General features: G+C 38.1%; 1 protein-coding gene across 3 annotated transcripts in view; it reads right to left on the reverse strand.

Annotated features, from left to right (window-relative positions):
* wars2 (tryptophanyl tRNA synthetase 2, mitochondrial) overlaps nt 1-24692 on the reverse strand; it is a 53702-nt gene that overhangs the window by 18026 nt on the left and 10984 nt on the right. Inside the window, exon 2 of one of the 3 annotated variants that reach the window (XM_073045399.1) lies at nt 6227-6809. The exons of the other annotated variants lie outside the window; for them this stretch is intronic. The gene's annotated coding sequence lies outside the window, so the exon portion shown is untranslated. The remainder of the gene's footprint in view (nt 1-6226; nt 6810-24692) is intronic. 3 annotated transcript variants of the gene reach the window in all.

Raw genomic sequence — 24692 nt, forward strand, 5'->3', positions numbered from 1 at the left:
TCTTGCCTTCTTTATAACTACATTGATATATTGGGACCAGGTTAGATCCTCAGAGATCCTGACATCCAGGAACTTGAAGTTGCTCACTCTCTCCACTTCTGATCCCTCTATGAGGATTGCTGTGTGCTCCTTCGTCTTACCCTTCCTGAAGTCCACAATCAGCTCTTTCATCTTACTGACATTGAGTGCAAAGTTGTTGCTGCGACACCACTCCACTAGTTGGCATATCTCACTGCTGTACACCCTCTCGTCACCACCTGAGGTTCTACCAACAATGGTTGTATCATCAGCAAATTTATAGATGATATTTGAGCTATGCCTAGCCACACAGTCAAGAGTATAGAGACAGTAGAGCAGAGGGCTAAGCACACACCCCTGAGGTGCCCCAGTGTTGATCGTCAGTGAGGAGGACATGTTATCACCAATCCACACAGATTGTGGTCCTCTGGTTAGGAAGTCGAGGATCCAATTGCAGAGGGAGGTACAGAGGCTCAGGTTCTGCAACTTCTTAAGCAGGACTGTGGGAATGATGGTATTAAATGCTGAGTTATAGTCAATGAACAGCATCCTTACATAGGTGTTTATGTTGTCCAGGTGGTCTAAAGCCATGTGGAGAGCCATTGAAATAGCATCTGCCGTTGACCTACTGTGGTGATAGGCAAATTGCAATGGGTCCAGGTCCTTGCTGAGGCAGGAGTTCAGTTTAGACATGACCAACCTCTCAAAGTGAGCAGTTATGGACTCCCCTAATCTGTTAAAACAAAATTCAGCTTATCTATGACACTCAGGATTTAGTAAACCACTATAAGGTCAACCCCATTTTCCTGCATGCTAAGAAATAAAGACTTGGTCTAGCCAACCTCTTCCTATAACTCAGGCCCTCTATATCCTGCCAACATCCTCATCAATCTTCGCTACATTCTTTCCAATTTAACCATGACTTTCTTAATCGTAGAAAATGAACTCTCAAGTACTGTAAAAAATTAATCCTAAAAGTATGGAATCCCAGTTCTTAATAGAATCAATGATGCAGATATTTTTAAAAAAATTAAAAAGTAAACTTTTCTTTTATGTCTCTTCCCTTAAACTCAGATGTTAGCCCTGAATTTTATTTAAATATTTTGTATTTCCTGGCCCTTATTTCAAGATTTGTATTCTGCTTGTCTCTGAGGAAACTGAAACCTGAATGGTTGAAGTTTCCTCACTGTGGAGGTGCCACATGTAATATAAAAGTCCATGCACTCCAGCCCGTGCAAAGCGCCCGCACAACTGTAAACGAGGTGAATGGTTGTCACCCCTTTGTTGCTCACAGCAAGTTCCAAGCCATTAAAATATCAAAGTTAAAACCTACTAAAAGGCAAGAGTACTTTAGAAGTTGCACTATACATCTTTAAAATACCAAAAGTGGCTTGGAGAACACATTAGAAATCCTGACAGGATCTTTAGGTTTAAAAATAGACAAAAAGAACTCAAAAGTGAAACAAATCTTAATAAAACATGGTTAAGCTTCAGGTGGAGTAGTGTACTCAACTGAGAACCAGGTTTACATATTAAGAGATGATAGATTTACATAAAATTAGCGATATTTTAACATACTAAATCAGACGCCTCCTTTTCTCATGGCAGGTATGTCAGCATCAGTGAGAGACTTATGATTGCTATCAGAATCAGAAATGATGTGGAGGTTCAAAAATAAAACATGCAGTGGCTTATTACAACTTAGAATCCACTTCCCGAAATGATAGTGGAAGCTGGTTGGTCCAATAGCAATACCTGGTTGGAAACCTGGAAAATATTTAAAGGAAAAACTCTTATGAGAGTCTGCAAATGAGCAGGGAGTTGAATAATAGCTTCATCAAAGTGCTGATACAGGGATGATGGACTGAATGGTGACAGGCTAAATGTCCAACAGTGCTTCAGTCAAGCAAAACTAACTAGCGTGGGAGAACAGTTAAGGATGAAGTGCAAAGCAAACTAAACAAGAGACAGGTAGGAAGCTGGAGGGTTTTAGGCTGAGTACGGGACTTCCAATATCATGCATGAAGCCCAAAGCTGGAAGAGCGAAGATCAAATGTCGAACAGAGCAGAAGGAACTTTAATGACGTATTACTGAAACACAGTGTCCTTTGTTTCAAATACAGTCAAATGTAATTAGAACAAACTTTCATGAAACAATCCTCTTCTTACAACAAGCCATTTTGTTGCTCCCCGAGGTAGTTTCCTACAGTCAGTAAAACTCAAACTTAAATAATATACCCCACAAATAACTACTTCTCCGACTAACTGAATTAATGATGAAATCTGACCGCATACCAGATTCAATGCCAGCTTTCTATGTAAAAAAATTCCAGCATTCTAACAGCTTCCTTAATATAACAGAATTTATTAATACATTTAAATTCACTGTGACAGATTGACTCTTATATCACATTTGAACTCACCATTTAGCAACAAATTAAATTTAAATTTAAAATAAAAGTAAATCTTCAATCTCATCTCCGGCCTACAAACAAAAAAAATCCTGTTATAATACCTCATGTTTTGCAATGGCTGCAGTCCTGGTTCCCCCAGATCAGACAGCTCCGGTCTTCAATGGGGGAGATTAATTTGCATCTTCATGCAAAGGGAAACAATCACAAAATGACAATCTTAAAGTCGTTCTAATGCAGACTAGCATCAATTATAGAATTTTAACAGATACTATTTTCGTGGTAAATAATTAGTTTCATAAAAAGTATCTGTCTCCATAGAATTGTGTGGTGAAATTAAAATCAAAAGATTGTTCATCATGTACAGCCATTCCCACAGCTTACTTTATATACCACGTTCAAATCAACAGTACAAATGTACTCTATATTCTGCCATAAAATTCAAATGGCAGCTGAAAATTAAAACTCAATTTCCACTAAATATCTTAAATTTAATGTATTATAATTACCAGACCTTTTTAAACAATAATGTTCAGTTTTCATCCCACAAATCATTATTATATTAAAGTATTAATTAAAATTCAAATATCTGCAATGATCTTGCAGGAATAACTATTCATGCTAAATGATTACAGATATTTGCATTTTCATTTATTCTTTAAAACAGCAGTATTTTGATTGACATGCCATTTCAGAACTAAGTCTCAAAGATAGTATCTTTTGCGTAACATGTTAAATTAAGGCCCTGTCTCGTCCTGTAGGACGATGTGCAGGATATTTCAGGCACTATTTGAAAGTAATCATGTGATTTATCTCACGGTTCAAGATAGTGCTTACCTCTTAATCAATAGCACTGAATAAGGTTGCTTAGCCATTATCATATTCCTTTTGTGAGAAATTGCTATGTGAAGCAAAACAAAATCACTTTACATTCCCAAATTACAGCTAAGACCACACTTAAAAGTACTTCACTAATTGTAAAGTGCTTTGAGATATACAGAAATTGCAAAAAGATAATCCTTTAAGAAACTGCTTCATAGTTGAAGCAATGAAATTCAGTCACACAAAGGGGACATTGGAAAAAGGCACCCAAAAGCACAGGGAAGGACATAGGCTTTAAGTAGCTCTTAAAGGAAGGGATAAAGGAAACAGCGTGGAGTGGTTTAGGGAATGAGTAGTGAAACCTAACGTCTAGGGTCTGAAAAGATGGCCACAGAAGTGAAGGATGGAAACTAGGCACATGGAATAGGCACAAGTTAGGATGAATAGCGACCTTGGACCCCGTCTAGCCGGAAGAGATCATTGAGACAAATATGCTGGGCAAAGAGGATTTGAGACAGTGAAATATGAACCAAAGGCTGAGACCTTTAAAAAAATTGAGGCATTTCACAAATCAAGACAATGTAGCTCAGCCTACAGAGAAAGTGTACACAGTTTAAGTTAGAGCAGTGAAAGTGAAAAAGGTTTGGTTCAGGATTTTAGCAGATATACTCAAGGCAAAGGTGTGGCAGAATGATGTAACAAAAATTGAAATAGGTTTGCTGCATGATGGAGATCTTGGGTCAGAAGCTTTCTTCAGGACTAACTAGTGAGCAAAAGTTGCAGTCTGATTCAGCTTAGCCACGGCCGCTGCCAGGTGCTCACTATCTATGAGTGCATAACCATCAGATCACTTTGTTCTTGATTATGCTCCCAAAAGGTTTATTCTTTTTTCTTTCGACCACATGAAAGACTGACAGTTTCGGTGAAAAAGAAATAAACCTTAAGTTGCATCACCTTCTTCGATATGCAACTGTGTCCAAATTCATCAAAACAACCAAGTTCTCTATCAACACGAGCAGAGTACACCTTGATGTATTGAACCCAGGGCACCAGGGCACACTGTTCATCAGATTCATAGAAAGCACAGAAGTGAGCCCTCAAGGCCCTTCTTGTCCTTCCAACCTTGATAACTATCTTCTACATTATCCCATTTGACCACATTAGACCTGTATCCGTCGACACCTTGGCTACTCAAATACCCATCAAAATACCTAAGCATTGTAATTGCAGCCGCCTCCTCTGGTAGCTTGTTCCAGATATTCACCACCTTGTGTGGGAAACACTTGCTAAGAATTTTAAATTTCTCCCTTCCCATTTTAATTCTGGGCCATCTAGTTACAAACAAGAGAAAATCTGCAAATGCTAGAAATCCAAGCAACACACACAAAATGCTGGAGGAACTCAGCAGGCCTGACAGCAACTAAGGAAAAGAGTACAGTTGATGTTTCGGGCTGAGGCCCTTCAACAGAACTGGGAAAAAGATGAGGAATCAGAGTAAGAAAGTGGGGGGAGGGGAGGAAGAACGATAAAGTAATAGGTGAAACTGGGAGGGTTGAAGTAAAGAACTAAGAAATTGATTGGTGAAAGAATTAGAGGGCTGGAGAAGGCATGAATATTAAACACCAGAGGGCATATGTACCTATGTAAGGGAGGGACGTTTAGGGGAGACATCAGGAGTAAGTTTTTTTTAAAACACAGAGGGTTGTGGGTGCCTTGAATGACTTAACAGGGATGGTGGTGGAGGCTAATACATTAGGGGTATTTAAGAGCCTCCTGGACAGGCACATGGATGAAAGAAAAATAGAGGGTTACGGGGTAGTGTGGGTTTAGTACTTTTTTTAAGGAATATGTGGGTTGGCACAACATCCAAATTACTACCATGTCTGATGGCTTTGACATTTTCTATCGTAAAACAAGACTGCCCTCCAGGGACTCTATCTACACTTCTGTCTTGTTAAAGCAAGCAGCTAGCATAATTAACCCCCACCCAGCCCAGACATTATCACTTCTCCCCCCTGAAAGCACGTACCAACAAGTTCAAGGACAACTTCTATCCTACTGATATAAAAATATTGAATGGTTCCCTAATATAAGATGGTTTCTTGACCTCACAATCTACCTTGTTATGATTTTGCACCTTATTGCAAAATTCTACACTCTCTTTAACTGTTACACTTTATTCTGTAGGGTTATTTTTTTTAAACCTTGTCCTACTTTAAATGCACTATTGCAATGAATTGTTCTGTATGAACGATATTGCAAGACAACTTTTTCACTGTACTTCAGTACATGTGAAAATAATAAACCAATTTACCAAATTACATACATATCAAGAGGTTTTAGAATCCTCCATAACTCTACTTGCCAAGGTTGCATCAAGGCCTCTTTGTGCCCCTTATTTTTTCTATTTTTCTTCTGTGTCGAGAAACCTTAATGACTTCTTTGACACCGGTTTCCTGTACCTGATATACATTTCCTTTTCCCTTAAACTATTAATACCCTTCATTATCCATGGTTCCTGTAACTTACCATCTCTGCCCCTTATCCTTACAGGGACATGCTGACTATGACCAACTTGCTTCCACTTATCTGCTGGGTTTTTTCTCCTAGCAGCTGCTCCCAATTTACCTTTCCTGGGTCCTGTCTTACACTAATAAAATATGCCTTTGCTAAGTGTAAGGCAAAAGAAACAACTTCATCCTTTCCGTTATTTGTGATTGGCAATGGAATTATACACAGTCTTTTTTTTTAGGGACTAGGATTGACATGGACTTGGTATGATTCCAATTTCCTCAATTTTTAGCAGAGATTGCATGTTCCACCACAACATAGACTGAGATCTGTAAATGGGGAACTGTCAGGGATCAAAATGTGTGTGTATGGCTCAGCAATTCACTGTTTAAAATCAAGACAGGTGGGATTTACTCTGTACACTTTAGGAAAAAGACTAATTTTATTAAAGCACATCTACCCACCTCATTGAGTTACTCCTTGTGTTCTGATATTATAACTTTGGAATGCTCTGGAGTTCAATGGCAGAGCACAGTCTTGCTGGAGAACCTGCACTGAAATTTTGCATCAGGTTGGAATGCTTCTTTTCTAGTTACTTGTGTTTGGTTTAATACCTTTAATGATTGAAAACTGTTTCAGTTGATTTTTCTTTAAATATATTTTCCATTTACAAACTTTTCAATTTCTTCTAAATCCTCAACAGGTTTGAAGGAAGATAAACTGGGTATGGGACATCTGCACAGGCTCTCAGCTGAATTTCATGGGTGGGGCTGGTTCTGACCCAACACATGACTTTGTTACGTCATCGGAGGCCCCATCACCACTTAGCTCCATGTTGCTCAGTTCTGAAGTTGTTTCCGCCATCCTGCCTTTAGATTCCATAAAAGGCAAATTTGTGAGAATGGTGAATGTGAGTGGCTAGACCCATGCAGGGTAATTAAGTCCATTCACTAATCGCAAATTTAAGACATTCTTTAAGACTTAAGTATCAAACTGATGTCTTGGAATGGCTCCATTATTTAAAATCTTCTCATAGCAAATTTCACCCTGTAATTTAAAAGAAGTAAAATCACTACTGAGAAATTGAGGATGAACAAAGCATTTTCCAGTTTTTCCTTTTATAGGTATCTCCTTCAGATCAGTAAGCATTATACTGGAATTGATTCAAGCTTGATATTAGTATTATAAAATTAGTTCTTCAGGTGGTAACGAGATAGTCTCAGGAGAGTTTGGAAGTGCTACACAACCAGTTTTGTGACGGATTTGTGCTATGAGTGGACCTTTCTCTTGCAAACTGCAATTAAGGATCTAGGTATCGTTATGCATGAATCACAACAAGTTAACAGACAGGTGGTGCAGGAATAGTTAGGAAAATAGATTCACAAGGCTAACTGTTGAGATGTGCTCCTATGAGGAGCATATAAAGAAACTAGATTACCATTCTTTGGAATTCAGAAGAATGAGATTTTCTTAATAGTACATTCACAATTGTAAGAGGGTATGATAAAGTAGAGGATGAAATATTTCTCACTTCAGATAGATTTTTGAATGAAGGGACAGGGCTACAATAATGAAGGTGTGGTCACAGAAAACTGAGGTTTGTAGAATTTCTTCTAGTGGAGGGTGGTGAATCTCTGGAACTCTCTACCACAGAGGACCAGAGTGGCCAAATCATTAGACTTATTTAAAGAGGAGATAGACATATTTATGATAGATTAGGAAATTGCAGCTTTGGGGATCTGCCACAGAGAGGAGTTGAGGCCTTGGGCAGATCAGCCATTATCATATTGAATAGCAAAGCTTGAATGGTTAGATAGCCTACTCCTATTCCTATTTTCTTGCCTTCACCCTACAAGTACCAAGGCTTCTGCTTCCTAACTTTGTTCAGTACCTTCTTCATTTCATTTCATTTTTCAATCTTTTTATTGATTTCCAGTAAAAATATACAAATCAGAGAAGTTCAGCAAACAGATAACACAAAAGACATATAATCAGCAATAAAGAAAAGTATATATTATCAAAATCAAATAGGTATAATGTTACGCTGTTATATATACAGTATAATAAAAAAAACACAACTCCTCTTAACAAATCGTAAAAAAAAGATTGGAAAATTTTATTTACATAAAGGAAAAAAACCCCGCTAAACTAAATAGAAACAAAAAAAAAGGGAAAAAAAAAGAAAAGAAAGATTGGCAACACGAGTGAATCTGCAGATGCTGGAAATAAATAGAAAACACAAAATGCTGGCAGAACTCAGCAGGCCAGACAGCATCTATGGGAGGAGATAATAATGACGATTCGGGCCGAAACCCTTCATCAGGAGTGAAGTAACATGTCCATTCATCCCCCCCATCCCTCCCCACGGACCTCCCTCCGGGCACTCATCCCTGCAAACGGAAGAAGTGCTACATCTGCCCCCACACTTCTTCCCTCACCACCAACCCAGGCCCCAGACAGTCTTTTCAGGTGAGGCACCACTTCACCTGCAAGTCAACTGGGGTGATGTACTGTATCCGGTGCTCCCGATGTGGCCATTTATACATTGGGGAGACCCGCCGCAGACTGGGAGACCGTTTCGCCAAACACCGGTGCTCAGTCCTCCAGCAGTGGCGGGATCTCCCTGTGGCCACACACTTCAATTCCACAGACCACTCCCACTCCGACATGTCTGTCCATGGCCTCCTCTACCGTCAAGATGAGGCCACACGCAGGTTGATGGAGCAATACCTTATCTCCCGCCTAGGTAGCCTCCTACCTGCCGGCATGAACATCCAACTCACTGACCTCCGTTGATACCCCTGCCCCCCACCCTTACCCCCATCCCCATCTATTATTTTAGTCTGGTTCTCTTTCTCTCTAGTTTTCCCCCCTCACTATAATCTCTCCCCCCAGCCCTACCTTTCTTTCTCTTTTATTTCCCATAATTCTCCACCTTCCCCCAGCCCATTTTCCTCCAGCCTATCACTTCCCAGCTCTCTACTTTATCCCTCCCCCCACTTCTTATCCCCCCTCGACCATCCCATGTTACTTCATTCCTGATGAAGGGTTTCGGCCCGAAACATCGTTATTAACTCCTCCCATAGATGTTGTCTGGCCTGCTGAGTTCTGCCAGCATTTTGTGTTTTTTAAAAGAAAGATTGGGCTGTCCATTTGAGGATAAAATTTTTAAAAAAGAAAAAGAAAAAACATCCTTCCAGTCACCTCCGAACCTTCATGGATAAGGATTTTCCCCAAAGAGAATAGTGAAAATAAATAAACAAATACATAAATAAATAAATAAATAAATAAATAAATAAATAAATAAATAAATAAATAAAAGGGGTCGCCAGACTTGCTCAAAATTAAAAGATGTATCAAACGTCCGGCTTCTAATTTTCTCCAAGGTTAAACATGAGATAATGGAGGACAGCCAATGGAAAACAGTAGGCAGATTAGATTCTTTCCAGTATAACAAGATAGCTCTCCTAGCCAGTAAAGTTGAAAAGGCCATCACATGTTGAGCGGAAGCAGATACTCTACCTACTTCCTCTGGAATAATCCCAAAAATTGCCGTAAGTGAATTGGGTTGAACATCCACATCTATAACTTTAGATAGTGTTCTAAATACATCTCTCCAGAAATTAGTTAAACTTACACAGGACCAAAACATATGAGTTAGAGTAGCCACCTCTACGTTACATCTGTCACAAATAGGGTTTATATTAGGAAATATATGCGCCAATTTATCTTTAGACATATGGGCCCTATGTACTATCTTAAACTGAATTAAGGAATGGCGTGCACAGATAGATGAATTATTAACTAGATAATAAATTTTACTCCATTGATCATCTGAAAGTGAATATTGAAGTTCTATTTCCCATTAGGCGACACCTTATCATTAGGCGACACGTGAACATTCATTAGTACCTTCTTTACTGCTTCTGTTCTGAAGCAAAACTGCCTCTATTTTTGAACCTGTGCCAAATCTTTACTAAAGACATGGTCAACTACTGAGGCTGATGAGTATTTCAGTTACATCTTTACATCATCATGATGAACTGCTTTGAGAGGCTGGTCATGACAAGCAATAACTCCAACCTCCCAGACAACCTTGACCAGTTGCAATTCATCTACTGCCAAAACAAATCTATGGCAGATGGCATGTCCTTGGCCACACACTCATCTCTGGAGCATCTGAACAGTAATGACACCTAATGTCAGATTATTGTTTGTTGACTACAACTCCAATTCCAAGCAAACTCATCTCCAGACTCCTAGACCAAGGACTCAACAACTCCTTGCATCTGGATCCTTAACTTCCAGATCAGACCAACAGACCATAATCATGAAGGATAGTGAACAACACCTCCACTGGTGACCCACATGGCTATGTCCTCTGCTTCGACTCAACTCCTTGTAAACTCAAATCTGTGTAGCCAAATTCTGCTCCAATTCCATCTACAATGTTTGCAGATGATACCACCACCATGAGCTACATCTTAAATAACAACGAATCAAGAGTATAGGAAGGAGATAGAGACCCTGGTGATTCGGTATCACAAAAACAACCTTTCCTTCAATGTCAACAAGAGAGCTGGTCGTTGAATTCAGGAAGGAGGGCAGCATGCACTCCCCTGTTTATATCAACAATGCCGAGGTCGAGAGGGTTGAAAGTTTCAAGTACCTCGGAGTGAACATCACCAATAGCCCGTACTGATATAACCATGTACAGACCACATAAGTGCCGCAGCCAATAAAAGCTTGCTATAGAAAGCACCTTACATACACGCATCACAACTTGTATAGTAACTGCTCTGGCCATCACTAAGGAACTGCAGAGTTGTAGATATAGCTCAGCATATCATGGAAAACAGTCTCCCCTCATGGACTCTAAATAGCATAATCAAAGACCCCACCTACTCTCAACAATCTTTTTGATACCTTCCCCGTTGGGGAGAAGATACAGGAGCCTGAAAGCATGTACCACCAGACTCAAGGCCAACTTCCATCCTGCTGTCATAACACTATTAAATGATTCCCTAGTCCAATAAGATTGACTCCTGATCTCACAATTCAGTTCACTGTTGACCATGTTTGCTTGCACCTTGTCTGTAACTGAAACACTTTATTCTACAATGTTATACTTTTGTACCTTGTACTACTTCAGTACACTATTGCAATGAATTGATCTGTATGAATAATATGCAAGACAAGTTCTTCACTGTACTTCAGTACATGTGACAATAATAAACCAATTTACTAATTTTAGTCAAATTGATGTATACCAGAAAAAAGCATGTTATTCAAATTATACACATGAAACAGTAATTGTTGTTAAAATAACCATCTGCCCACTCATTTGTGCTGCTGTCCACTGCCACTTGTTCCATTCTGGTGACTAAAATACTTACGGGACAAGAGGCTATTCAGCTCATCACATTCATGCTGATCACAATCAGACTTAACGTTAATCCCACTACACAGCTCAGATACGGCCATCTCCTTTCAACACTGTCAGATCCTATAACCCTTAAAATGATAATGACCAGATAATTTAGACGAAAATATACCTGCCAGGAAGAACTCGGATCTTCTTTGAAATACTGCCACAGAATCTATTCTGTTCACCTGAGCTGGCAGGCAGAGCTTTAGTTCAATGTCCCTTTTGAAAAATATGGCATCTCTGTCAGTGCTGCTCTTCCGTATTCTATTTGATTGTCACACAATTTTGTTCTTAAATTTCAAAAACAACACTGAAAACCAAATTCCCAATCTTCCCTTAGACGAGGTTCACAGTACTCAAGGTGAGGCCTCACCAGTGCCTTATAAAGCTTCAGCATCAAATCCCTGCTCTTGTATTCTAGACCTCTTGAAATGAATGCTAACATTGTATTTGCCTTCCTCATCAACAACTCTACCTGCAAGTTAACCTTTACTGTGTTCCGCATAAGGATTCCCAAGTCCCTTTGCATCTCAGATTTTTGGATTTTCTCCCCGATTAGAAAATAATGTGCACATTTATTTCTACTACCAAAGTGCATGGTCATGCATTTTCCAACACTATTTCATTTGCCACTCTCTTGCCTATTCTCCTAATCTGTCTAAGTCCTTTCGCACTATACCTGTTTCTTCAACACTACTTGCCCCTCCACCAATCTTCCTATCATCTGCAAACTTTGCAAAAAAAAAGTCATCTATTCCATCATTTAAATCATTGATATACAGCATAAAAAGCAGTCCCAACACTGATCCCTGTGGAGCACCATTAGTCACTGGCAGCCAACCAGAAAAGGATCCTTTTATTTGCACTCCATGCCACCTACCAATCAGCCAATGCTCTAACCATGCCAGTAACTTCACTGTAATACCATGGGCTCTTATCTAGGTAAGCAGCCTCATGTGTGGCATCTTCCAAAGGCCTTCTGAAAGTCCAAATTTACAACATCCACTACATCCCCTTTATCTATCCTTCATATAATCTCCTCAAAGGATTCCAATAGGTTCTTCAGGCAAGATTTTCCCACAAGGAAACCATGATGACTTTTGCCTATCTTGTCCTGTGTCACCAAGTACTCCATAACCTCGTCCTTAACAATTGACTCCAACATCTTCCCTACTACTGAGGTCAGGCTTATTGGTCTATAATTTCCTTTCTGCTGCCTACCTCCTTTCTTAGGGAGTGGAGTGACATTTGCAGTTTTCCAGTACTCTGGTACCATGCCAGAGTCCAATGATTTTTGAAAGATCATTACTAATGCCACCACAATCTCTATCGCTACCTCTTTCAGAACCCTAGGGTGCAGGTCATCTGGTCTGGGTGACTTACATACTTTGAGATGTTTCAGCTTTTTAAGCACCCTTGTAATAGGTACTGCACTCACTTCTCTCACACCCTTCACCATCTGGCAACCTGCTAGTGTCTTCCACAGTGCTGCCATCTCCTTGACCGTTAATATTTTCCTGACTTCATTTTCTAGCTGCCCTCTATCCACTCTCATCCCTCTTTTTTTTTAAACATACTTGAAAAAGTTTTTCTATCCACTTTGATATTGTTTGCTAGCTTGCTTGCATATTTCATCTTTTCTCTCCTAATGATTCTTCTAGTTGCTCTCTGTAGGGTTTTAAAAGGTTCCCAAACCTCTGTCTTCCTACTAAGTTTTGCTTTGTTGTATGCCCTCTCTTTTGCCTTTACATTAGCTTTGACTTCCCATGTCAGCCATGGTTGTAGTATTTTGCCATTTGAGTATTTCTTCATTTATCTATCCTGTACCTTCCTCACTTTGGCCAGAAACTCAAGCCATTGCTGCTCTGCTGTCATCCCTGCCAGCATCTCCATCTAATTTACTTTGACCAACTCCTCTCTCATACCATTAATTTCTTTTACTCTACTGAAATACTGCTATGCCAGACTTTACTTTCTTCCTTTTAAGTTTCAAGTTGAACTCAATCATGCTGTGATCACTGCCTCAATCACAGTGTACTATAAAACTACATCTTTTATATTGGCATAACCTTATGACACATTTCAGTAACAGTCTCATTTTGTAATTCATGTCTTTTGCCTGGTTATTCATAGACCCAAATTATTATCAATGAATGCTTTAGAACACAAGTGCATGATGAAATGAGAGTAACTACCTGATTACAGAAACAGAAGGTACACATTACCTAGCTTTTAAGGAGGAGGACATGGAGGAATGGGTTAAATTTCAGTATCGGAATAAACTAAAATAGCAAAAAACAGAACTCATAGACACCATTAGCTGCTTGCCAAAAGTAACAGGCTTAAGAGAGTGGGATCTATAGATATGCTCAATCAGAAATGGGAGATGATTTATGGCCATGAAATATAACAAAGACAGTTGTGCACATGATATCAAAGATAAAAATTAAAGATAAAGATTAACTTTACTTGCCACATGTATATTGAAACATACATGGTTTGTGTCAAATCAAGTCAGTGATGATTGTGCTGGGCACCCACAAGTGTCATACTTCCGGAACCAACATTGCATGCCTACAACTTAATAACCTTAACCAGTACATCTATGGAATGTGGGAGGAAATCCACTCCTTACAGATAGTGTCTGGAATCAAACCCTGATTGGTGATGGCCGTAGCTGTTAAGTGATTATGTTAACCACTATGTTATAATACCACATCATTAATTGCCTGAAGTTAAGAAAGAGGTCAGGAACCAAGCACTAATGTGAAAAAACAATACCTTGTAGTGAGAAAAAAATATTTGTCAAGATGATGGAGAATGGGAGATAATTTGGATCAGTATGTTAGTACATAAGGAAGAATAGTACTAAATACTAACTAAAAGAGAAAGAAGCTTCATTTTGTCCATCTTAAAATGAATTTTCTTCTTTGCTACAAATTTAATGCTGCTCTTGGGATGAGAACACATAGGCTGGATTTTCTGTACTTTATGATTTCTACCAGGAAGGATTTCTCCCTTACAATTTAGTTTGTGTCCACCTAAATTGTAATAAGAGTCATTTTCCCATTGTAGCTGGATATAAAGAATGCATGTATCTAATTAAGAATCCAAGATCATTAAAGAGTGGAGAAAAACTATAAATAGATAAATACAAAGAGGCAGGATGCCTGCACCACCGCAAAATAGAAAAGCTCCGCTGCATTTGGAGTGCTCAGTCACGTACTCTTTTTAAATGTGATTAAGGTTTCTGTCTCCAGTATCCAGAAAAAAAACTGGTAGATCCTGGAAATTTGAACTATAAACAGAAAGTTCTGGAAAGAGTCAGCAGGGTAGGTATCATCTGCAGAGTGTGAAACAGATAATCATCAACATGAAACATTAACTGTTTTCCTCTGTACAGATGGTACTTGCTTGGCCAAGTGTCTCCAAAATTTTGTTTTTTTTTAATTTCAGTGTTTGGATAGTTTTATTTTCATTTAACCAAAGCAGTCCACATCTTTAATCTGTTGCAGATGGCAAACATCTAGAACAGCAATGCTTTTTATTATTCTAATCCTACTAACCCATGTACACAACTGCAGAAAGAAATCTGGTTAGAAATTACCACATAAAAATATAAAAGATGGGAAATTTATTAGCATTATCTGCATGTCAATTTGGTCCCACCTATTTAATGCCAAAGCTTGGAGGTAAAGTAAAAAATTCAGGACCGCATGCCTTTGGGTTCTTCCAAAATTTATGCTATATTTTAATCTTCTGTATGAAAAGACACACAATGGTCTCACAGCATAAAGGAACACATATTGCCTCTTTAACTAAGGAGTGGAACAATGACCAAGATAGAATAATACAGGTTGAAAGCTGAGAATTACCAATTAACAGATTCAGTTGTTTCACTCCTATAAGAAAAGTAATTCTGTTAACCAGTCCAGGGTGGGAGAAAAGAGATCAGGACCAAAACTCTCCCCAAAAGACTGATTGTCCATTTCTAGGAGTGTCTGGCATGTGTGTGCTACTCACCTGTATTGATCCATATTCATTTTTGAATAAAAAGTATGTTGGCAAGTGATCCAAATTCAGAAAACTGAAAGTTTTACTCAGCACATCCTCTTTGCCACTATTCACTAATAAACCTTTCAAATAAAATAGTAAATGAGCTAATATTTATGAAATGCCACACACACAGTTCAAAGTTCAGTCATGATCTTACACCTTCAAGAATCTCAAGATTGTTTGTCAATTCCAGTACACAAGTGTAAAGGAGAACTACCTAAATAATTATTACTCCAGATCCGATGTAGCACCAAAATCAAATAAAGAAAAATAATTCAATAATAAAATATTATTACATAATACCTAAAACCAAGTGGGCTACCATGAACATGCACTTAGTGGCCACTTTATTAGGTATAGGACGAACCCAATGAAGTGGCCACTAAGTGTATAACATTTGAAGAAGAGAATGAATAGTTAAAAAGTCTTACAGAAGTTAGTGGTATGAAATGAGAATTGGATCAGGAGATCATTATGCTGGTTTGAGAGATGGGATATGCAAATAATGCCAAAAACACTGTAATTATGCCAGACTTCACATAGGGAACTCAGGAGGCTGGTAAGGTAAGCATAAAAAAAACCAGTTGAGATGAAGTCCATAGATGAGAGGTAAAATAGTGCTAGTAATGAGGCTAGCATAGAAGCCAGTCTTTTAAGTATCAGAAATATGTGACATTGAGATTGATGGGATAAGCAGTGTAAACTTCAGTTTCAACTGTGATAGTGAGTTTGTGAAAGTTATTTCATTTTTGACTGAAACCAATATGCAACTGGGAATGTGATAAAATTTGATAGTTGTAGTGGATAGAACAATATTAAGGTAAAGTCACTTTAAAATATCAGATCTCAGCAAGTAAATATTGAGCCATAGTTCTTTTAATAATTATTTTCCTATCAGTCACAATCAAACCCATATTTTTTGGAGTTGAATCTGTCAACTAGTTTAACAGATGGCAGATTCATTGGATTGTGTCACATGTGAAACCTAACCAGTTATCATGATCAATAATCAAACATATCAAGTGCAAAGATCTAGTATCCACCACAATGGCTTTGCTATTTTCCCCTTTCTGAAATTACTTGGCCTGGATACTAGATGTGGTCTTTATTACCCATGTGAAATATCAGAGGAGATTAATTAATGGAAATTTATAATTAAGGTAAGGCCGAATGACTTCATCGTTTCTGAATGCATTTTGAATGTCCTTTACCAAATACTTAAAACATTCAAATTTGCTTCACTTAAAAACCTTAGTGAATCTTCACTCCTTGTGCAATGCTATAACAGATCAGCATATATTCCTAATATAAAAATATAGTTAAGTAAAATTTTTTAAAAACTGTCTTAATCCAAAATATTTTGCGTACTATCAGGTGATTCACCATACAGTTGGCCCTCTTTATTTGCTAGGGTTTGGTTCCGGGACTGCTCGCAGATACCAAAAAATGCAGATGCTCAAGTCCCTTATTCAACCTGTCTCAATCCGGTGGACCTTAGGACCCAACGGAACCCCAGACCTTATTTAATCTGTTGTAGTGCGGTGGACATTAGGACCCGGCGCAGAGCTCTGAATCCATAGTGTTTCTGTTTACGAAAATAATCATGATTGAAAATAATGTGGAAATAATAAAGCGATCGGAAAGAGGTGAGATGCCATCAGTCATTGGAAAAGTGTTAGGCTACAGTTTGGAACAATTTTAAAGGATAAAGTGAGAAAGGTCCTGTCCCGATGAAAGCTACAATTATCACTAAGCGACGCAGTGGTTTAATTATTGGGTTTTGGGGTTTTGGGTTTTTGATCCTCCACATCAACCCGGCACAAATGGAGAGCACATTTGGGAGCAATCTGTCACTGGATTGAAAGTCCGGCGCTGAAACAATTTAAGTGTTTTATATGCACAGAAAGCTAAAATATATACTATATACTAAGACAAACGTTTGACTAACTGACACTAAGTAATACCGGATGTACCTGTTCTGACTTACGTAGTAAGAGAACTTCCAATTTTTTACCTGATCCTGATCCACGGTAACCTACTCACATCCTCCCGTATACTTTAAATCATCTCTAGATTACTTATAATACCCAATACAATGTAAATGCTATGCAAAATATTGTTATACTGCATTGTTTAGGGAATAATGACAAGAAAAAAAAGTCTGTACATGATCAAACAACAAGTGCTGGAAGAGCACTTCCGGGTTTTCTCGATTCGCGGTTGGTTGAATTCGCGCATGCGGAACTCGCGGATAAGGAGGGCCGGCTGTACTTTACTTTTATTCTCCTGAGAGCAAAACTATTTGGATATTTGTTAATTTTTCTACTCTTTAATCAAATACTCACTTTTCTAAAGCTCAAGTAGTTCCCAACAGAATTGGGTGTTGGGAACATGCACATGCTATTGTAACTTCCACATGCACCAATCCCGAGTTTCAAGAAACTCCTCAGATTCAATAAATGTTATAGAATAGATTACATGGAGTCAGTTACATGACTTTAAAAAATGTAGTACATGGCAGAACTATGTCTTGGTAAATTTATAGGAGAAAAATCCTCGTAAAAGAATATTTTTAAACATACTTGGTGAGCAGTGGCATTGTCACAAATCACATTAAGTTACATGTCATATTTTTTTTGTCCTTTACAAACAAGCTGTTGGTTTGAGTAATGCACATGTGGCAAAAGAAAGGATCTGTTCATTAAATTTGTGGTTCATGGTCAAGACAGGCAAGATTGATGCTTTCCTCCACAGTTCCCACTGTGAAGGGCAGAGCAAGCACAGAGACTTCTTGTAAAAGCTGGAGTGTTTGGGGGAGCTGCTCACCATGGGGTTCAATGATAGCAAACATTAACACTTAAACTGCCTGCTTGGGCTCAATTTCAGGAAAACTGGACAAACTCTGGATTTCAACTGATAATCTTTCATGTAACACCTGTGCATTATGACACTCTAAATTTTAAGATGCAATGCCTATTTCAAGAAATGTACTGATCCAATTTGCAGTTATGGGTTGACTAGGCTGATTTTGGGTTCAAACTAAATCCAAATTGTATACAAACGACAAAAAGTAATGTAACTTTTTATTTTACTCTATTCAATTTCAGTATAATGAAGTGTAGGTAATGTTTTACAAAAAAGTTAGGAACAGGAAAATTTATAGTAAGTAAAAATATCAAAGTCATACAGAAGAGAAAGGCCCTTTTACCACACAGTATATGCAGACAATCAATTACTTGTCCACATTTATCCCATTTACCAGAACTTGGCTCCCAGCATACAACACCTTGTTGATTCAAGTCCTCCTCCATATGCTCCAATTTTGAGAGTACCTGATCCCACCACCATCTCAGGGAGTGTGTTCCAGATTGCCAACATCCTCAGCTCAACAAATTCATCTCCTGAAGCCCCTCTAATTCTCTTATTCCTCACAACTATGTCCTCCGGTATTGGACACCTTTGCCATGGGGAACAGTTTCTTACTTTCTACCTTATTTATGCTCATTTTGCTTCCCTCTAACAGCCTACCTCTGTCTCTTCTACTAAAAAAAAAACCTGCCTATCTGGTGACTTCTCATAACTGCAACTTTCCGTACCAGAGAATATCTTGGTGAATCTTACTGTGCAACCTCTTCAGTGCAATGAAGTCTATGGTCATTGAAGTGTGTGACCAGAATTACACATAACATTCTAGTTGTCACCTAACCAATATTTAATAAAGTTTAAACAAAATCTCACTGGACTTGTACTCTGTGTTAGCTAACGGTTAGGGAATGATACACTATAAAAATGTTTACACAAATTTAATTTCAACAAAATTTGAGTTTTATCCCAGAAACCTTTCCAAAGTCTGGAATTTCCTGTGCTGAAAAAAGCAGGACAAATTCAAAACTAGTTGATTACTACCGAATCAGTCTGTATCTAATTCCCAGAAAAATAATTGAAGGATCTTTGACAGTGCTATAAAGTGACACATATGCACCAACAACCTGTTTACAAGTAGCTTATGGGCTATGTCAGGTCTGCACAGGTCTAACCCCTAACTAGCTGAAGATCCAAACATGATCCAGAGAGTGTAATTATAGAGATATGATCAGAGTAACAGGCCCTAACTAAATTAGACATCATAGAACTAAAGGAAATTGCTCCACTGGTTGATCATATCTTCCACAAAACATGGTTAGGGCTACAGGAGGGCAATCAAACTGCAACCAAGTTAGAAATGCACTGCAATTCCTCATTTCTAACTGGCCTACCAATCAGCTTTGTTGGAGTAGCTTCACCAGAAGGTCTACAGCAGTTCAATGTGGCTTACATTAAAATAAGGAAAGGTAATAACTCTGTCCAACCAGGGGTGTCTGCACCCCAAATATTTAAACTTCTATTCCTAAAATCCATCATAATAATTCTATTGTGCACTACAAGTACTTAAGGAAAGCATGTATTACAATGGTCTTACTAAACTCACTGAGAGCTACTTAAAAATGAAACCCAGTATGGTGTACACAACGATAGAAATGAATCCACATAGTATAGTGTACAATAGTTCCTAATTAACAGTTTTTGTTCATCATAATAATTAAAACTCAATAACTGATGATACAACGTAAAATATTTTTGGCATGTTATCAGATCATATGTTTTTTCTTTATAATTGTTCGAAAGATTGTTGATGAAGAAGAATGCTGTTTTTCATTGGCATTACTGTTACAGTGTAAATTACACTACAGGTTGGACTGAGTATATTGTAGCCCTGAAGCAAAGCTTCTTTAATAGAACATATTTGCAATTCATTCTGAGAGTGGAATTAATTTTTGTTGTAGTAGATAAAGTTATAAGTGTATAATAATTTACTTCTAAAATGAAGCTACAAATATTTCTGAGTTTACACATCTTGATGAATTTTACCTAAAAAAACTGTAGAGTTTCCCTTGTGGGATCATTTTGACCTAAGCACTGCAAATGTTCATTCAGGACCCTGCACCCTCAAAACCTCCCAAGAGAAGCAAAACTTTTCTGGAACGCTTAATTTTTCCCTGTGGCAAGAATCTTGAAACTTTACGGAATTGAGTTTCGATCTTGATGTGATTATCTTGTATTTTCTTTGCTAAATTTCTGCTCCAAGTAATTTGTGCATTGCCAAGTATGAAATTTGCCATGAACCAGCATAAACGGGGCTGTGTTCAAGATACATTATATGAAAAGAAAATCCTTGATATATTTCAAAGTGGTAATTTGGTAAAATGTGACTAAAGTTGGGTTTATCATGTAAATCTTCATGCCAACCGTCACTAAAGAACTTGAAGATTTTAGAAATACTGAAAATGGTTTCCAAAATAAACATAAAACGATTTGCTAGGTACAATGGACTGCTTCGTTATAAAGTTAAAAGAACAATCTTTCAATCAAATTGTGCTTATTACTATCCTTGCATTTTAAAGTTCCAAGATAATTTCCAGAAGTCTACAATTAACAGAAAGTTGGGGTTGATCAATTCACTTTGGGGTGTAATCTGTTTTAGCAGACCCATGCACTGGATCTGCTTCTGGTGCATTTTTGCCTAAAATTAATGTAAAAAATCTAAGTTATATGGGTGCTACACTCAGCGGCCACTTTTTAAGGTACAGTTGCAAGAACTTAGCAATTACCTGGCTTTCTGCATTAATTACTCATAAAACGTGGTCTAATCTTCATCTAAGTCATAATAATAGGCAACCCCAATCTACCTAAACTAGTAAGACACAAACAATTGTACTTTTCAAGTCTTTATTGAACACATTGTTTAATCATTCACAGTCCAGACTGGAAAAAGTATGTGAACTCTTGTATTAAAGAACTGGTAGAACCTCCTTTAATAGCAAAAACTTCCACTAAATATTTCCTGTAGCTGTTGATCAGACTTGCACAATGGTGAGGAGGGATTTTAGGCCATTTCTCCATATAAAACTGTTCCAGTTTATCAACAATTCTGAAATCTCTTGTATGAACAGCCATCTTCAGGTCATACCACAACAGCTCAATTGGGTTAAGGTCTGGACTCTGACTTGGCACAAGTTTTCTTTTTTTTAAAAAAAAACCATTCTGTTGTTGATTTACTCGTGTTTCAGATCATTGTTTTGTGCCACCATCCAACTTCTATAGGGCAATGGACCGCTACCCTGACAATCTCCAGTAAAATTACTTGATACAATTTTGAACTTGTTGTTCTCTCAATGACTGCAAGCTGTCCAGGACCTGAAGCAGCAAAGCAGCCCCAAAACATGATGCTTCTTCCACTCTGCTTCACAGCTGGAATGAGGTTTTGGTATTGGTGTGTGGTAACCTTTTTTCCCCCCAAACGTTGCGGTATGCATTTCTGCCAAAAAGTTCAATTTTTTAAGCATTGTCCTAGAAGCATTATAGAATATCTAGGAGGTTCTTTGCAATCTTGAGATGTGCAGCAATGTTTTTTTTTGGAGAGCAATGGATTCCTCCATAGTGTCCTTCCTGAACACCATTCTTGTTCAGTTTTTCTTATGGTGGACACGTGAACAGACACTTTAACAAGTTCTGGAGATTTCTGCAGGTCTTTTGCTGGTGCCCTTTGGTTCTTTTCATCTCCTTCAGCATTGCACTTTGTGTTCTTGGTGTGATTTTTGCAGGACGCCCACTCCTAGGCAGAGTAGCAAGAGTACTGAATTTCCTCCATTTGTAGACAATTATGCTTATGGTGGACTGTTGAACACTCAGGTCTTTAGAAATGCCTTTGTAGCCTTTTCCAGCTTCATGCATCTCCACAATTCTCCTTCTAAGGTCCTCTGAAAGTAGTTTTGATCGAGGCATGGTGCAAATAAACAGATCTTTCTTGAGAAGAGCAGAGTCTGTCAGTAACCCGACTGTGTGTCTTGTTTATAGGGCAGAGTATCTCTCCAACCCACACCTCCAATTTCATCTCACTGATTGGAACACCTGACTCCAAATAGTTTTTGTAGAAGGCATTACCCCAGAGGTTCACATTCTTTTTTTGAACTTAGACTGTGATTGTTTAAATGGTGTACTCAGTATTGACGAGAAGTCGAATTGCTTGTATTATTAGTTTAGACAGATTATATTTGTATATTATTGTGAGTTGGATGAAGATCAGACCGCATTTTATGAGTTATTAATGCAGAAAACCAGGTATTGCAAAGGGTTCACACACTTTTTTCGTGCAACTGTACATTTGCTCGTTAATGCAAATATCTAATCAGCCAATCACGTGGAACCAACTCAATGCATAAAAGCATGCAGAGATGGTCAGGTGGTTCAGTTGTCGTTCAAACCAAATATCAGAATAGGGAAGAAATTTGATCTAAGTGACTTTGATCGTGGAATGTTTGTTGGTGGCAGACAGTTGGTTTGAGTATCTCTGAAACTGCTGATCTCCTGGAAATTTTCATACATGACAGTCTCTAGAGTTTACTGAGAATGGTGGAAAAAAAAACAAAAAAACACCAAGTGAGCAGCAGTTCAGTGGGTGAAAATGCCTTGCTAATGAGAGAGGTCAGAGGAGAATAGCCATACAGAACCAAGCTGACAAGAAGGCAACAGTTGCTTAAATAACCACACATTACAATAGTGGTGCTCAGAAGAGCATTTCTGAATACACAATACATCAAACCTCAAAGTGGATGGACTACAGCAGCAGAAGACGACGGACATAGACTCAGTGGCCACTTTATTAGGTACAGGAAATACCTAATAATGTGCTCACTGAGTGTAAGTGGCACTTTAAATTCTACGATCTTTTTGATACCTGTAAAAATGTAGTCTTCATTAAAATGCACAAATGGATGGAAACATATTTAATGGAAAAATTATCCATAGTCCTCATTGAAGGGAATACTGTACATGCTGGGGGGGTGGGGAGGTTAGATTGTTTTCAGAATCTAAACTTAGAGAGAGAGAAAACTAAGTCATGAGCATTTATAAAGGAAGCTCCATATGGGGTTGCAACACCAGTCAGACAAAATGGCCACATACATAAGGTCCAGGATATATGATAGTAGGAAGCATATGGGAAAGCAAAAGTGGACAAAGTTGGGTTTGATGTGGTTGAGAAAAGATTAGTAGACAGGCAAAGAGTTTGTTCAGTGACAACATGGATGCCAATGGCATTAGTTCTTGACAGCAATGAGATGAATGGCCAGTTAAATCTGCTGGAAAACATTTCCAACATTATTTTTATTTCAGATTTTCAATTCAGACCTGCAAATTCTTTTCAACTCTTTAAAGTTAGAATTGCTATGATTTGCTTATTATAAATTTTAGCAGCGAACTTGACTTTTACAGTTCATTGAAACCATTTGACCTGCCCATTAATAAGAATAACACCCGGTGGCTCGATACTAATGTTATGTCCATAGAGACTTGCATTTATGTGGACCACTGACTTCAAGAGGACAATAATCAACCCCAAAAGAACTTTGAACGAATTCAACTAGCATAGAAAGTAATTTTACTATGTGTAAATTTTTTAATTAATCAGCACCCTTACTTGATTCATGCTTTAGACTGGAAGGAGAATCACAAATTGGATTCTGTCATTCTTGTAATGAAACGCTGCACTGAATGTGCTTGGCAATTTTCCAGGAACCCTGCTGCCAACAAGAACAACTTACCTCAAAATATTCACAAACCATTTTCTAATGAGGTTTAAGAGTCCCTAGGTTAAGTTTCTGCAATAAATTCCAAATAGCACCACTATTATTTGCAATTTTTCTTATTTCAAATGGAGTTTCTGACAATGGCTTAAAACTCTACATTGTGCACTGATGAAACTCCAAATTATATTACGACAAGTGGACTGATTCACAATTAGCCATGTTGCTTTTTTAAATGAAATCATTCATTTTTATATATACCTAGGGAATTGTGATTTGAGTTAACACTCCATAAATTTCTGGCATCACATGCCTCTTCTGGCAGAGTCACTGGAATGCATTAACCTTCAGAGAATTACAGGACAACATTTATAAGCCCAGCAGAAAAAATAACAAACCGATCCATGAAATGTCCAATTTGTTGAAAGAAAGAATACAAAAAGACAAGGCTGGTAGATCAAGTTACCAACTCAAAGCACACTGACGTGAAACAGGATCATCAACAGTTTAGGATCGATCTTCATCTGATGAAAATTCCAACCCAAAATATTCACCTAATTTTCTGTTTCTAGTGTTGACACAAGTGCTTCATACTGCAAGCCCTTTCCGTCAGTTGGTATTTTTCTTTTTATTTCTATTCTTTGTACTTTTCCATATTAGAAAACCTGGTCAGAACAGTACCTCTGTTCATTTGTATTTTCCAAGGGTGGAGAAATGCTGGAAGAAAAATGTGTGGGCCTATACCACAAGACTACAGGCCAAACACTTATTGTCATAGAAGCACAGTCACCATAATAGGGTGGAGCAATGGAAAGATATGAAGCA

The sequence above is a fragment of the Hemitrygon akajei genome, chromosome 5 (genome assembly GCF_048418815.1).
Source record: "Hemitrygon akajei chromosome 5, sHemAka1.3, whole genome shotgun sequence".
NCBI classification, from domain to species: Eukaryota; Metazoa; Chordata; class Chondrichthyes; order Myliobatiformes; family Dasyatidae; genus Hemitrygon; species Hemitrygon akajei.